The sequence below is a fragment of the Calypte anna genome, chromosome 1 (genome assembly GCF_003957555.1).
Source record: "Calypte anna isolate BGI_N300 chromosome 1, bCalAnn1_v1.p, whole genome shotgun sequence".
In the NCBI taxonomy this organism is placed as follows: Eukaryota; Metazoa; Chordata; class Aves; order Apodiformes; family Trochilidae; genus Calypte; species Calypte anna.
Window position 1 is genome coordinate 58926610 of NC_044244.1, and position 14346 is coordinate 58940955.

Consider the following 14346-nt stretch of genomic DNA (forward strand, 5'->3'; position numbering starts at 1 on the left):
GCACCCTTTGCCCTCAGGCAGCTGTGCAGCTTGCAGGCTTCAGCGACTGTGCACAGGCACCTCAGTTTCTCAGTACCAGAGAGGGTTGGTAGCTGTGTGGCACAGACAATAATCCACACTTTGGGATGGGAAAAATACATAGTATGGAATAATGCCATCAGGGTTTGCTGATGGTGTTGAGGGACTGGTTTATTTACTTTAGGTGATCTTCTGGTTTGTAGAAAGCATTGTGGTATTCCCAGGAATTAAGGCCCTTCTATCCCATTTGCATTGGAATGGACCGCCCAGGGAAGTAGTGGATTCTCCGTCCCTGGAAATATTTAAAAAGAGACTGGATGTGGCACTCAGTGCCATAGTCTGGTAACTGCAGCAGTAGTGGATCAAGGGTTGGACTCGATGATCTCTGAGGTCCCTTCCAACCCAGCCAATTCTATGATTCTATGATTTACCACCCAATTACCAGTCCCTTCAGAGACCTCAAGCCCCATCTCATGGCCTCACATCACTCTGTCAGAGCCTGGAGCTCTGGGCAGAGTGCTGCCTGCAGGGCTGGGTTGCATTGGTGGCACTCACTGTTTTTCCTAGCAAAGATTGAGGGGTGCTTTCCATGAAAAGGTAACAGCTTACAGAGCTACAAGACTTTTCAGCCTTCTCCCCTGTCAGGCAGTGCACAGAGGCTGTTTGACTGGCCTGCTCCCACTGACGTGTGGTCAGTTCTCAGAAAATCCCCCACAGTGGCACGGGTTTAGTGTAGGCTTTTGTAATGATCTTGGCAGCAGGAGTGCTAACACTTGCCGTAGAAAAATCTGCCTCTCACCAGTGCTTCCACTGTTGCTGCCATCAAGGGAGGCAGTACAAGGATAAGTTTTTCCTGAAAAAGTGCAAATAGCAGCAGCACAGCTCCTTATCAACCTGGAAAGTTAGAGAAAAAAAAAATGATGCCTTGTGTAGGCATCACTGGGTGCTGGGCCAGGGTGGCCCTCTACAAAACCAGGAATCATCTGACATGCAGAGAAAGCTTCTGATGATCACCCATGGGCTATTTTGTGTCAACAGGATTGCTAGAAGAAGGCAGGGGCTCTGTCCCTTGCCATGTGTGGAAACCCTGCCTGCTTGCTGAGCTGTGGCCAAATAATGACTGAATTCCACTCTTTTCACCTGATGAGACCATGCAGTCTCGCTTGCCAAGTTGGATCCTACTGATTATTTTAGAAGAAGCAATGTGTTGCCAGAAGTGGTCAGAGCTAAATATGGTATTCTGGCTTTGGAAGCAGCTTCATGCTGTTTCTTGAGGTCTGACAAGTGAATGACTTGAGATCAAACATGCCATGGTAAAATCCAGTGTGCACTCTCTCATGACTGCTGGACACCCTGTACTTCTGACCCCCATCATCCTCCCAGTCCCATCAAGGATAACCCCTTACAAATGTCATGCTGGTACCAGTCATCTCTATCCTGCAGCTGCATGAACACCCATGCGTAGTCCAGCCTTGGCCACAGTCTTCTGCCCATCAAGTGACATTGCTTCAGAAAGGTCTTGGGCTTCCCACTCCCTGTGAGCATGGTTAATACAGTGATCCAGCAGCTACCCTGCTATTATTTCTTCAGCACAAAAAAAGCACTTCAGGGAAAATATCTCAAACATGAGAAATCTGACTTTTTCATCAGGCTTACTGTTCCCAGCCTGTACAGAGACCCAGCTTTCTGAGGCTGTACTTTGTGTCATCCCACTTCTGCCAGCAGATGCTGACCAGTGGCTCCCACTTATCTTAAATGTTTAGGAACCTTTTGCAGTTTGCTAGAGCTTGTGTGGTCTCAATATTTGGCTCTGTGTTTTGGGGGGCAGGAAGAGCATTCCTCATTGCCTGTCTGTTGCAAGCTGGGACCTTATGAGGACCTTAGAAACTAGGGTATGTTTACCTAGATTCTTGTGCTACCTCCCTACCTGGTCTGCCCAAAGAACCCATGTTGTCATAAAGAAAATTCAAATAAGCCATTATATTTAAACAGTAACTTTGCATCACTGGTTAGCCATGTACAACAGCTACACCATTACTACATGTGACTATTTGCATAAGCATATAGGCACTCCACCTCCACGTTTTCCACCAAGGCAATCAATAAACCATAGTAAAAGCTACAGTTCTCTGATTTCAGAAAAAAAAAAAAAAAAAAAAAAAAAAAAAAGATATTTCACTATTACTGAAATAGGGATCAAAGAGAGGGGGAGAGTGCAGCATCATCTACCTCACCACATGGCAATAATCATGCCCAGAAGCAGAGACCAGGCACATCTGAATGAAAGAATAGGACTGTCTTTCTCACAGTGGGGCTTAATTAACCAGGTGAATAAGCTGCTAAGTGCAACATTTTTCTTGTTTTCATCTTGTCACATGATGCTTCTGGAAGTTACCTTTTAGCCAAATATTAAGGGATCCAATATAGACGTAATTTGGAGATGATGTATGGTGTGGGATGTGTGTTCCAAGTAGCTGAGCCAATTTGTCAAGTGTCCCTGATTGTTTGCACTGAGATATCTTGAAAAGTAAATTCAAAGACACTCCATGAAACAGGGTTAGAAAGCATTTGTTCCTCTGCGGCTGATCACATTGGCAGAAATATTGAAGATTCCTTGTTAGAGCAACTGCTGAGTCCTGTGACATCTGATGTTAACCAGATAGTCTGCACAGATTGAATGTCAAGTCCCCTTTCCCTTCTGCTAGGGAAGATTTTCCCTAAGTTTGCCACATGAGGAGAATCTGTTGTAGGCATCTCAGGCTACACTGGGCTTAATGGATGCCTAAGGCTCTTTTTCCAAGCACAGATTTGCTGGGGTACATCCAGCTGTGGGTGTGCTTTTCCTTTTTTTGCTGTGCAGAACATCTGTGCAGTAGGCTTTTGTTTGGCTTGTTGGTGTTTTTTTCCTCCTTCCCCCAAGCTGCTTTGGCTGCTCACCCAGCTTTTTACCAAATTGCAAATTTATATTCCTTCTGCCTTTGGCAGGCCCATATGTGGAACTGTCAAAATGTCACTGGCATCAATTGTGAAAGGTTAGTGCCACATTATAGTCAGCAAGCTTATTAACAAGGAAATTATTTGGTTTTGGAAAGGGGAGGACAAATGGGAATCTATTTTCCAGGCACCTGCTTCTTCTACAAAACATTTCTTCTTGTCACATACATATTTTGAGAAAGTTGTTGCCATCTGCATAGGAAAAAAATTAGAAGAATGAAGCTGTTTCTTGTGACATCCTAGCAAGCTGGGATAGGAAGATGGAGAGGCAATGAGATCAAGTTGGCCAAATCTGTTGAGATCTTGAGCAGCAGGAGAAGCACTGGAGCCATCCACTAGAGAGGCAAGAGAAAGAGAAGTGTCTGGCCCCTATCAAAAAGTTCAATCCATGCTGATTACTCTTTAAAAAGGGCCAACCACCATGCAGATGTTTGTCCTTAGGGTTTGTATGGAGGTATTTCACAGGAACCACTGCCTGGCTTTTGGGCTGTAACTTGCAGCCAATGCCATCCTGACCTAGATTCAGATCAGTGACCTCAAGGTAAAAGCCACCAGAGCCCACAGCTGAGCCTCTGGGGTACCAGTGCTCCTTCACTCATGATTATTCCCTTTTTGACTTGACAGAAAAGGCCCTACAGGGTACTGATAACATACTGCTGGGGGTTAGTATGTGTCTGACCTTTTCTGTAGGAATCAGCTTGAGAGTGTGGTGGAAAAAAAGGGAGTGAATATTAATAATCTGATTGTCCCAGGGATTTTTCACCAGTGACAAAGCCCATTGTGCCCTGGTGTTAGAGCCAGCACCACATGCAGGTGGCTCTTTGTTGCTTCCTGAATGCTGCTGGTAGTGAAATTAAATTTTACCACTCATGGCCAAAGCCAAGAAATGGAGATTCTGCAGCACACACAGCCTCTGAGAAGTCCCTCTGTCACAAGGCAGGATCTTCCCTGCTGCCTACTCATGCTCCTGCCCATCCACCTGTATGCAGGTCAATGGCCAGTATATGGGATGTGGGGCACTGGCATGTGGCAAAGCTGAGTCTCAGAGTGGTCATTGCAGGCAGAGAGGAGGAAGGGATGTGTAGTTGAGGGCATGAGGTAGGGAGAACTTGAGTCTAACATGATGATATTGCCTTAATTAATGTCAAACTTTCTGCCTGTGTGAATTGGGGATTTCAGCTCTCTCCTGCTCAGGAGGCTGCCCTGGCTCTTTCTTGTTCTTGCTGCCTTTGCTGCAGGAAGGAGGCAAAACACCAGATCCAAATCTCAGACAAGGTTTTTGTTTTTTTGATGGGCTCTGCAGAGTCCCAGGTGCCAGCACTCAAGACGAATGTGACATGACAAATATCGATCAACATATGAACATCTTCTTGTCTAGAGATTCCTCTCCAAACTCTTTTAGCACAACCTCCCCAAGGCCCACTGACTCCTTGGCTATGAACTTGTTTCCTATAACACTTTTGTTGAAATCACAAATAGCAGCCATGCTTTGGTGGCTTTTGGGGAGCTACATGGCCCTGTTTCCTAGAAGGTGCCCTAAGGGTATAGAGGTGTCTCACAAAACTGCAGAAGGTCTGATTCTCCAGCTGGGACTCGGGCCCTGGTGACATCCCCAGCAAAGTAGCATTTCAGTGGGAGTGTGCAGTCACTCGGGCACGGGTGCCCTGGCACAAGGACCAGGCAGGAGAAGACCTGTTTGGCCCCATCACTGCCTCCTGCAAGCTCCAGAGGCCCTCTAGCAAAATATCTGAGCTCAAAAGCCAGTTTTTTCACAGCCATCTCCACCCGCCTCCTTGTGCCAAGCAGAATTTTAATGCACTTCCAATTTCTCTTTTTAGCACACACAAAGAAAAAAGAAAAAAAATTAATGATCATCTATAAGAGAAGTTCTTTTCAGACAAATTCAACGCTGATATATATTTTTCCCCACTTTTAAATGGTATCTATTTAAATGCAGATTTTCTGGTTTCCTATGTGGAACTTGGAAGAAACGCCTTTCAATTTAAATGTTAATAGAAGAGTAAACTTCAAAATCAAAATTTCTCCATAATGGAGAGTGTTTTCTCTTAACTTTCAATGTCTTTCTATACTTCTTCCTTTTTTCCCATCCTCCTTCCTCTCTCCCCAACCCCCATCCTAGCCTCACTTGCACTAAATGGTCTTTTTTAAGAAAACCAGAATACACCTTTCAGAGTTTCTGAATGAAAATGTTTAATGCTTGGGTCCGTGGCATGTGTACATTTGGGCAGAGTTCTGGGGAACTGATGAGGCAGAGATACTACCCCTCTACCTCCAGCCTTTTTATCCCAGCCATTTATCAAACCTGCTGCTCCAAATGCTTTGCAGTGGGATTATGCTCAACCTTGTGCTGCATAACATTGCACCAGTGGTTGGGGCAGGAAAGTGGGAAAAAAATCCAACAACTTTAGGATATTGTTTTTGTTGCCCCTGAATGGATGCAAGGCTTTGGTGCTGGGATGGTACTGGTGGCAGGGGAGGGAGCATGCAGAAGGAAGAAAGTAAAACAGGGGAGGCATTACCAAGTCTCTCTTTCTGTATCACTCCTCCTGTAGTCCATTCCTGCCTACCTTCAACTTCATTTATCTTTAGGAGGAGCCTAGGGAATATCTGCATTTTACAGAAGACCACTGCCTGATACTGTGGGTTTACATGCAATTATGTTTCTTGATTCCTGTCACACTCCATTGGATATCTTTAATGCAAACTTTTCTTTAATTTTCCTCATCACTGTCTTCCATTCTCCATCTGCTCTTCTCTCCTCAGTGAAAGAAAAAGAGGAGAAAAAGTGCTTCTCTTTTTCCTTCTTCTTCCCTCTGGCCATGTTTGCAACAAGAGATATAAAATGAAGATTAGTTTTAGTAAATTTACATGTATTTAGTAGACATGTAGGTACTATGATGGTGGATTGCTTATAGGAAGCAGAGTGTAACAAGGCAGAGTTTGTCAGTGTGATAGGAGACTTTTGCAAACTAGACAAGCCATTACTGTATTTAATAGGATATAGGGCTTTCTGTATCCAAATTATTTCAACAGATCTGTCACTGTACTCTGCACATCATTACCTGAATGCCTCTGAAGAAAAAACGGTGAACTGGCTTTTCGTAGGAGACTGGAGAAAGTCTCGTTTTCAGAGGAACATTTTGGAGAACCCAACCTTCCTACTGATTTCAGGAAAAGTGGGCTCTTCAGTCTAGAAACTCAGTCTCTTGCAGGCTGAGGTGCTGGAGAGACTGCTTGCCCCAAGGCAGCTCTAAGAGCCTGTGACCCCCTGGCAGGGCTGGGTGGTGAGGCTTCCCCCAGTGCTCTGCATCTCCTCCTGTTCACTCTACCGAGTGCAGGGAATAAAAAGAAAAGTACAGTCTTCAGAGGTGTCAGAGCACTGCTTCTCACCAGCACTGAAAGCACTTACCAACACGGTGTTGCCTTTGCCCTGGAACACAGATCCATCACAGGCTTCTTCCAGGCCATCGGAGAATGCAGGAAGACTTCCCTTTAGAAAGCTGAGCTTTCCACATGCCTCTACTGTTTCCATTGGGCCTGGGGATGCTGGGAGCAGGGCAATGGTGCCTCACATCCTCCAGTAATCAATCCTCTGGCCAGACTAACGTGATGCTGAGGGACTCTCGTTCTTCCTCCCCAGCAAGATTGTACTTGTGATGTGATGGCAAAAAGGAGAGGTCGCCTAAAGTAAAGGGTGACCAGCATAAAGAGCTGCGCTCACTGCATTCTTCAAGGGAACAGGAAGGGAGAAAAATGCAAAGAAACCACCCCCCAACTATTATCTGAAAAAGTCACAGAGTTAGCATTGAAACTGAGCAGAAGCCATTTTATTACATGTGCCTCAAGTTCTTCAACACCTGCATAATCTGTGAAAGCTTTGTAAGAAAAAGCCTCTTGGCATGGCTACAGCTGGGTAATGTTTGCTCTGTATGGCCTCACCTAGCAGGAGCAGAGAGGATTAGAGTTGTGAATATGAAGAAGGATGTCCAAAAAAATGGCTGTGCCTCAGACTTTCTTCCCTGTTTCTAGAGAATGAGAGAGGCAGAGAAGGGATGAAAGGTTAGACTGGGCAAATTACAAGTGTGCTGGAAATGAAGCTTGGAAATGTTCCTAGATAATCATATATTGCAGTACTAAAAGCCTAAATAGTAAATCTGGACAGAGAAAGTTTCTTCAAGATCAGCTGTTGAACATCACTGAATAAGTAGAAATGTAGGTACTCTCTGAGAAAGATCCCTCTCCAGAATCAAGAGAAGGAAAGGGAATGGCTTGGAAGGTAGGGTAGGTAGGATAGTGGAATAATGCTTTGGTGTATTCTCAGCTACTCTGGGCCACTAAATCAGACATTATAAGGGCAAAGTTTTTGTTTCCTTCCCAGCCTGCTTTCACTCAGTTGAGTAGCAACAAGGCAGATAATAATAATAAAAAAAAAAATTCTTTTTCTTCTCCAATCAAAGTTTCTTTTTCAGCAGAAGATGTAGGATTGAAACAAAAAAGGCAGAACCCTTCTATGGGATGTTACTCACAGACATCTCTCTGCCAAGACCTAATATAATTTTTTTGCTGCCTATGGTAGAACTACACCTGATATCTTAAAGTTCTGCTGTGTAAATGCCTCCTTTATGCATATCATAAAGTCTCCTGAAGCCAAATCTATTGTTTTAGCTGAACAAGATACTTTTTCTTGCCTTTTCCCCTAGCCCCCTCAGCACTTAAACAAGCTTTGTTTCCTCCCTTCTCTACTGCCTCCATGAATCTCTTCCCTTATTACCTAGAGGTTCTCTTTTGTCTTCTTTCTGCTCTACATGAACAAAAGGCATCAGTAAAATCAGAACTTGACATTCAAGCTCTAGATGGTACTTTCAGCCGCTGCAGAATTTCTTAGGCCCCTGTAATTTTCCCAAATACTGGAGGAAAGCACTGTGTGACCTGGTCTGGTATGCCCCCTTCCTCTCTGGTGCTTTATGAGAAGGTTCACCAGAGGCAAGAAATCACATCTGATGTGATGTGAGGTTTGCTGTGTGTCAGCATGAACCTCTGAAGGCATCAACCTTTGTAGAAGGCAGGACTACATTCCTCCTCCGATGAAGTGTGCACCTGCCTCTGAATTTGTGGGATTTCTTACAAAGGAAGGCAGGCTGAAGTGCCAGGAATGCACAGCTGACACCTTCCTTTTGTGATTCATTCTGTTTTAAATAAACATAAGAACGCTTAAGAACTCTAACAGAGAAAATCCATATAGATTGTCTGTCCTGTCAAAAATAAATTGTGTCAGGATGTCTGTTCTGTGCCCTTTCCTGAGGGACACATTGAGCAGCACAGACCACAGCCAGTTTGTGAAGCTTCCAATCAGATGCATTTCCATACAGGCAAGTTCATACATGCTGGCAGACAAACACTTAACACTTCATCACACAACCAACAAACTCCAGTCAAGAGAGGGTGATGGGATTTTCTGGTTTAGGATAAGTTATGCATTCTATGTATAATCAAGAACTCTAAAGTGAGTGGTGCTCATTGTGATTGCATTAACATAATCTTTAAACTGAAGGTTGGGTTGCCACATGGTTCAGTAAAAGGCACTCAGAGATTTTAACTATGTCTCAGGTAGACTAATGCATATTTCTTTTCTTATCTCTCTGTACCTGAAGTGGAAAGAAGGGATTAAAACCTCACCCTCTACTTGCCAACCTCATCCAAAATGCAGTCTTAAGCTGTGCAGAGAGAATCCTCAGGGCCAGAGGATGCCACTCAAAATCACCTGCATTGGTACTCATTGGTTCATTGTAGCTGGGAACTGCTAGGGCTGGCATTTATTAAATGACACACTGTCCAGTTTTACATCTTGTCCTCCCTGTAGTTTTGGGGCAAGGTGGGAGAAGGGATTATGTCAGAAAAACTTACCTCTGTGCTGCTGATTCTTTGTAAGAGAAGGAATTTAAACAAAGCGTAGTGAAATCTGGTTAATTGTATTCTTGGCCTGTTTGCAGCTCTTAAACAATTTCCAATACTTATATTTGTTTGGAAAAAGATTAAAAAGGCCTTATTTTGACTCTTTTCAAGTGCAAATATTTTTAATCCTGCACTGGTAAAGACAAACAAAAATCAATCTAGTGCAGGAGAGTATAGATCAAAGTGACCCACTGTGAAGGATTGTGCTAAAGAATTGCACTATCTCCATTTATTTTTGCTTGTGGAGATACTATATTCTGACATTTGGTCTTAGAAGGACACAGAAATCTTTTCATGATTTTCTTTTCTCTTTCACCTTTTGCTGATACCTCTCAGGAAAGAACAACTCTACACCCAGAATGTCTTCTAGGCTTTTACAGATATTCTGGATCAAAGTTCAGGGTCCTTAGTCCCTACAGACCTTTCTCTATGGGGAGAAGAAAGAAGGTTATTTAGGATGGACTATCTGAAATACTGTTTGCATCATTATTTCTCCTTCTGTGGTCTGATAACAAGCACTGTAGTTTGATCTGATACCAAACACTTGAACAAGCAGTTCTGAAAGCAGAAGCCATGCTGTGTGGTTAATTGGCCAGCCAGAAAGCTTGATAATATAATATAAATTAAATTATATGCTCCTCCACAAACTTTTCATGTAGCCTTGGGAAGGCTGACTGTTGTCATCTTGTCTCGATTTCCCCATCTTTCACAAGAGGCTCGTATTTTCTTCCTGTATGTGTTGTGAGGAAAGAAATTCTGGAAGTATTATTAAATTCCTCTGTGGAAAGGTAGATATCAACAGGGAGACCAAGTCCTTGCTTGCACTTTCAAAGAAGAAGAAGAACATCAGAATACAAAAATGTATTTTGACATTTTCAAGAAGCGATGCTGATTCAGAACATGTTATGTTTTCAGCTGTTAGGGTGTGAAACTTCTACCACAATGTGACAACCAGAATTAATTACTTTATTGCTCATAACAAATACAGATGGACAGATATCAGGGTGAAATGAAGGGCAGGGGCATTTGCAAACTGTCAGAGAGAACTTTCTACCACATGCTGCTTGGAAACAAATGGATCTTAATCAGCTCTCCTGCCTTTGTTTATCTTCAAGAAACCTTTAGAGTTAGTATTCTCCAGTGGCAGACTAAAATGCTTTTAGGAAATGCATGTTTTATGAGAAGCCGTCTCTGTTTTAAGGAGGTTGTCTAAAATGCTAATATTTCTCTTCTCATCACAATTCACAAAGCCTCTGAATTTCAAATTTACCATTTCAGTTTCAGTCATGGGAATTGGATTGCTTCATTCCCTGTCCTTACCCCAGTGTTATCAATCAAGAAATGTGTTGTTTCCAGCCTACATGAACAAGATGCTTGTGTTTCTTCATTGTTTTTTGAGACAGGAATGAGTTCCCTGCCTATTACATGCAGCAGTGCTAGGCATGCAAAGTACTCCCAAGGGAAAGATATTCACACATAGTTTTTACTTCACTAATATAAAAAAGAAAATGGGATGAAGACAGTGTCTCTAAAACATGAGTGGAAAGATAATATTGCACTTTCACCTACAAGTGATGGTGATATCTAAGTACAGGTAGTAAATCATTGAAGCTACTGGTCATGCAGGCAAGGCATCGAAAATCAGCTTCTGTATTATAGTCTTACAGAACAAGCAAAGTAATACCTTCCTTACTAGCACACTGCAGCTGCATTTCTAAAGGTTTGGGTTGCTAGAGAAGGCAGATTCATAGTACCCTTGTGACATTTGCACTTGGCTACAGTGTAAGAATTTAAGATGGGAATCCAGGAGAGGACCATTGAAACATCAGACACAAGAGAGCTAAGTTAAGGTTTGCTTTGCTGCTTCAGCTCCCATTTGGCTGCATAAAAGTTTGCATTTTGTGGCAGTAGTCACTTTAGTTGATTGGGATTGTCATACCATGGTCCTCAGAAGCTCAGATTTTTGAAAAAAGAAAGGGTTACATCAAAAAAAGGGTGGCCAACAGGTCAAGAGGGATTATTCTACCACTGTCTATTTCCCTCTCATGAGAACCTACCTGGAGTACTGTGTCCAGTTCTGGAGATCCAACACAGGAAGGACATGGAACTCTTGGACTGAGTCCGGAGGAGGGCCACAAATAGGATCAAATGGCTGGAGCACCTATGCTGTGGAGAGAGATGGAGAGTTGGGGTTGTTCAGTGTGGAAAAGAAAAGGCTCCAGGAACACCTTATAGTGTCCTTCTGGAAGGAAGGGGGCCTGCAGGAAGGCTGGGGAAGGACTTTTACAGGGGTGTGTTGTGAGAGAAGAAGTGGTAATGGCTTTTAATAGGAAGAGGGGAGATATAGATTAGACATTAGAAAGAACATCTTCACTGTAAGGGTAGTAAAGGAAAGATGCTGGAACAGGTATCCCAAAGAAGCTGTGAGGCTCCCTCCCTGGAAGTGTCCAAGGCCAGGTTGGATGGGGCTTTGAGCAACCTGATCTAGTGGGAGATGTCTCTGCCCAGGGCAGCAGAGGTGGGAATTAGATGATCTTTAAGGTCCTTTCCAACCCAAACCAGTCTATGATTCTTTGAAGGAATGCAGAGAACCATTCATTTCAAAGTCTAAAAATAAATAAAAGCAATTTCAGGAAAAAAAATTAAAAATCCAACCCCAGGGTGTGTTCAAATGTCTTAAAGTTCTGTTACATCACAGAGCATAGCACTTTTTGCATTTGCAGGATGTGTTCAGTAAAGGTCTTAGCAGTGCTAATCAAACAGACAAAATCCCATCAATTTGTACTGATGAGCTATCTTTTATTAATATGTCATCTCTTGCTTCTAAATTAGTAGAAAGGAATGTATATATTGCCTCAAGTACACAATGCAAATCTTTGCTTTTCTGCTGTGCTTTCCAATTCAAGCATCATCCTAATAAAACAGTAATCATAAAAAAATACCACTAATAAGGCTTTGTGTCCATAGAATATAGATCCCTGTTCCCTGGCCTTTTCCTCACCAAATAGCCTGAGGGTGATGATTTGTTTACACAGGTACAGTACTTCTCCACAAAAGAGAATCTTTGAATAGACTTGTTCCCAACACTGACCTCAGTTTCATGTGGGTTCTGACAGCTGAGGAGCCCTGGGAAGATGCTGTTGGACAAGTGCAGGCTGTTTATGAGACCAGATTTGCAACCCTCCTTTCCCAGCACTGCCATTTGCAAGGGCTGCCCTCAAGGCATGACAAAAGCCAAGGTGGTTTTGAATAGAAAAGATAATTATATATTTTATTTATTTCAGATAAGTCCTAATGGATGGGCTTGTGAGGAACAGCTTTGAAGCTGGCCTAAGCAGTGGCAATCTTAAACTAGGCCCACTGAACATTCAAGAACTAAGATTTCATTTAAAAATTCAATTTTTAATTTTTTTATGCACAGTCTGTTAGAGGTTAACTTTCTGGGTTTTTTTTTTCAAGAAATAATGGGATCCCAGAGCTCAGACACTGATGGATTTTGTTGTGGGGTTAGAAAGGAGATTTCAGGCTCCACCAGGAGGAAAGGTCGAGTGAAACAAACGACAAAATTGGGCCTAGAAATCTTGGGCCTACTACTTCAACTCTTCTATTCAATGCCAAAAGTGACACTGATTTTAATGGGGTAAAACCAATTTCTTCATTTGGCATAGAGGATGGGGGGATGCTTGTGATCCTCTCTGGGACCTTTGAAAACTGCTAGTCATTCGGGCAGGTCTGAGGACTTACTGACGTGTTGCAGCTGAATAAAGCTCTTTAAATTCAGCTCATTAAAAGCAGGTTGTCAGGGTATGTTTCCATTAGGACGAGCAAGTGCTGTTACCCAGAGCCAGCAGTCACAGGGTGAATTGGAAGGGTTTTGTAGAGCTGACACAGGCAGCTGTGCAGTGCTGCTGAGAGATGGGTTCTGCTGTTATTGAAGGTGACATAGGAAACAGTAAACATTTTGTGGGTTTATGTATCTTTCAAATTTAGTCCAGGCCTTCACAGACTGAAAAGTAGGAAGACACTCTGCCATCAAAGATGCTTGTTAACATTCACTGCTTGTTTTAGAAAGCACTCTGAGAAATTCCCAAGGACCAGAGACTAGCATTGCCTGTTGGAAGTAGAAGTTTCTGCAGGAAATGCTTTTTTTTTTTTTTTTTTTTTCCCCTGCACCAGACCTCCCTGAACACATTCAAATGCTTTGTGTTTTGTTTTTGCCTGTTTGTTTGGGCTGGTAAATATGAATTTTGAGATGTGTCTCTTGTTAAAAGAGCCCTGGTTATTGGTGAGGTGAAGACCTGTTAATCTTTATGTTGCCAGAGGGACTCCTTGCAAAACCCAGTGACAATAAAGAGGAACCATTTATAGTTTCAAGGGAGGGGTTATATTCTGAATTTGACCTTGCATTAGAACTGATATAATGAACTTAGCCCTGAACTTAGCACTTAATCAAATCATTCTGTTGCAACACACCTTGTGGATACTTAATGTTTTGGATAAGGAATTATATAAGTCTCTGATCATGCTACTTTATCACTTTTCACAAATTTCACTGAATCTGCACTGCCATTATTGGTGTTTCTTTCGGTCCACTGTGGTGAAAGGGTAAAAAAAGAACATAAACTGAGAAACAGGCAAAGGCTGTCCAAGGAGAAAACTGCCACAGAGACTGGTGGATGATTCACAGTTTTCAGATCTTCCTCCCCTGTCACAGGCATTCTGTTTCTTGAAATAAAGTGAAATCATTGCTATGCAAAAAAACGGGGAAAAAATTTTTCAAGATGCAAACAAATGCTTTGAGAGCTGGCTTGGCTGGAATTTTCTCTGCACGTTTACTCTTGACATATCAGTGCTTAAACTTACTAAGCGTGCATGAGGGGGGACAGGGAACAGTCAAGTGTTACTGAAGATGCCCCCATCTGTTCCATTATTTGAGGGTATAAATATTATTATGCTCTTTAGTTCTCATAGTCCTTGCTGTTTCAGTTGCCAGGTGGTCTCCCTGCCCAGATTTCACATCCAAAGCATCTGTGAAGACTTTTTTTCCCCAGCACATGCAGGAGGAGGGATCCCAGTAGTCACATTGGCTTTACAGAAGGCAAATATGCGATATAGCCAGGTCTTAATTTAAGGGTTTATTACATTAGGTCTTGGGGATCTTTTTCCTTCGTTTATGAAATAAAAGAGGTCAATCCCCTTCATCCGTATCAGATGAAGTACTCAGTCCCCACTTACAGAGCAAAAAATACTTCAGCTGCATTCCTCTACCCTCCTCCTGCTCTCAATGTTCCCTGGGGCACTCAAAAATGTCCTTGCCAAAAATCGTCTAACTAGGTCACTATCTAGATAAAAGAGAGGGCA

General features: G+C 42.8%; 1 protein-coding gene across 1 annotated transcript in view; it reads left to right on the forward strand.

The window, feature by feature from the left end:
• TMEM178B (transmembrane protein 178B) overlaps positions 1-14346 on the forward strand; it is a 218000-nt gene that overhangs the window by 184117 nt on the left and 19537 nt on the right. The gene's annotated exons all lie outside the window — the stretch shown is intronic.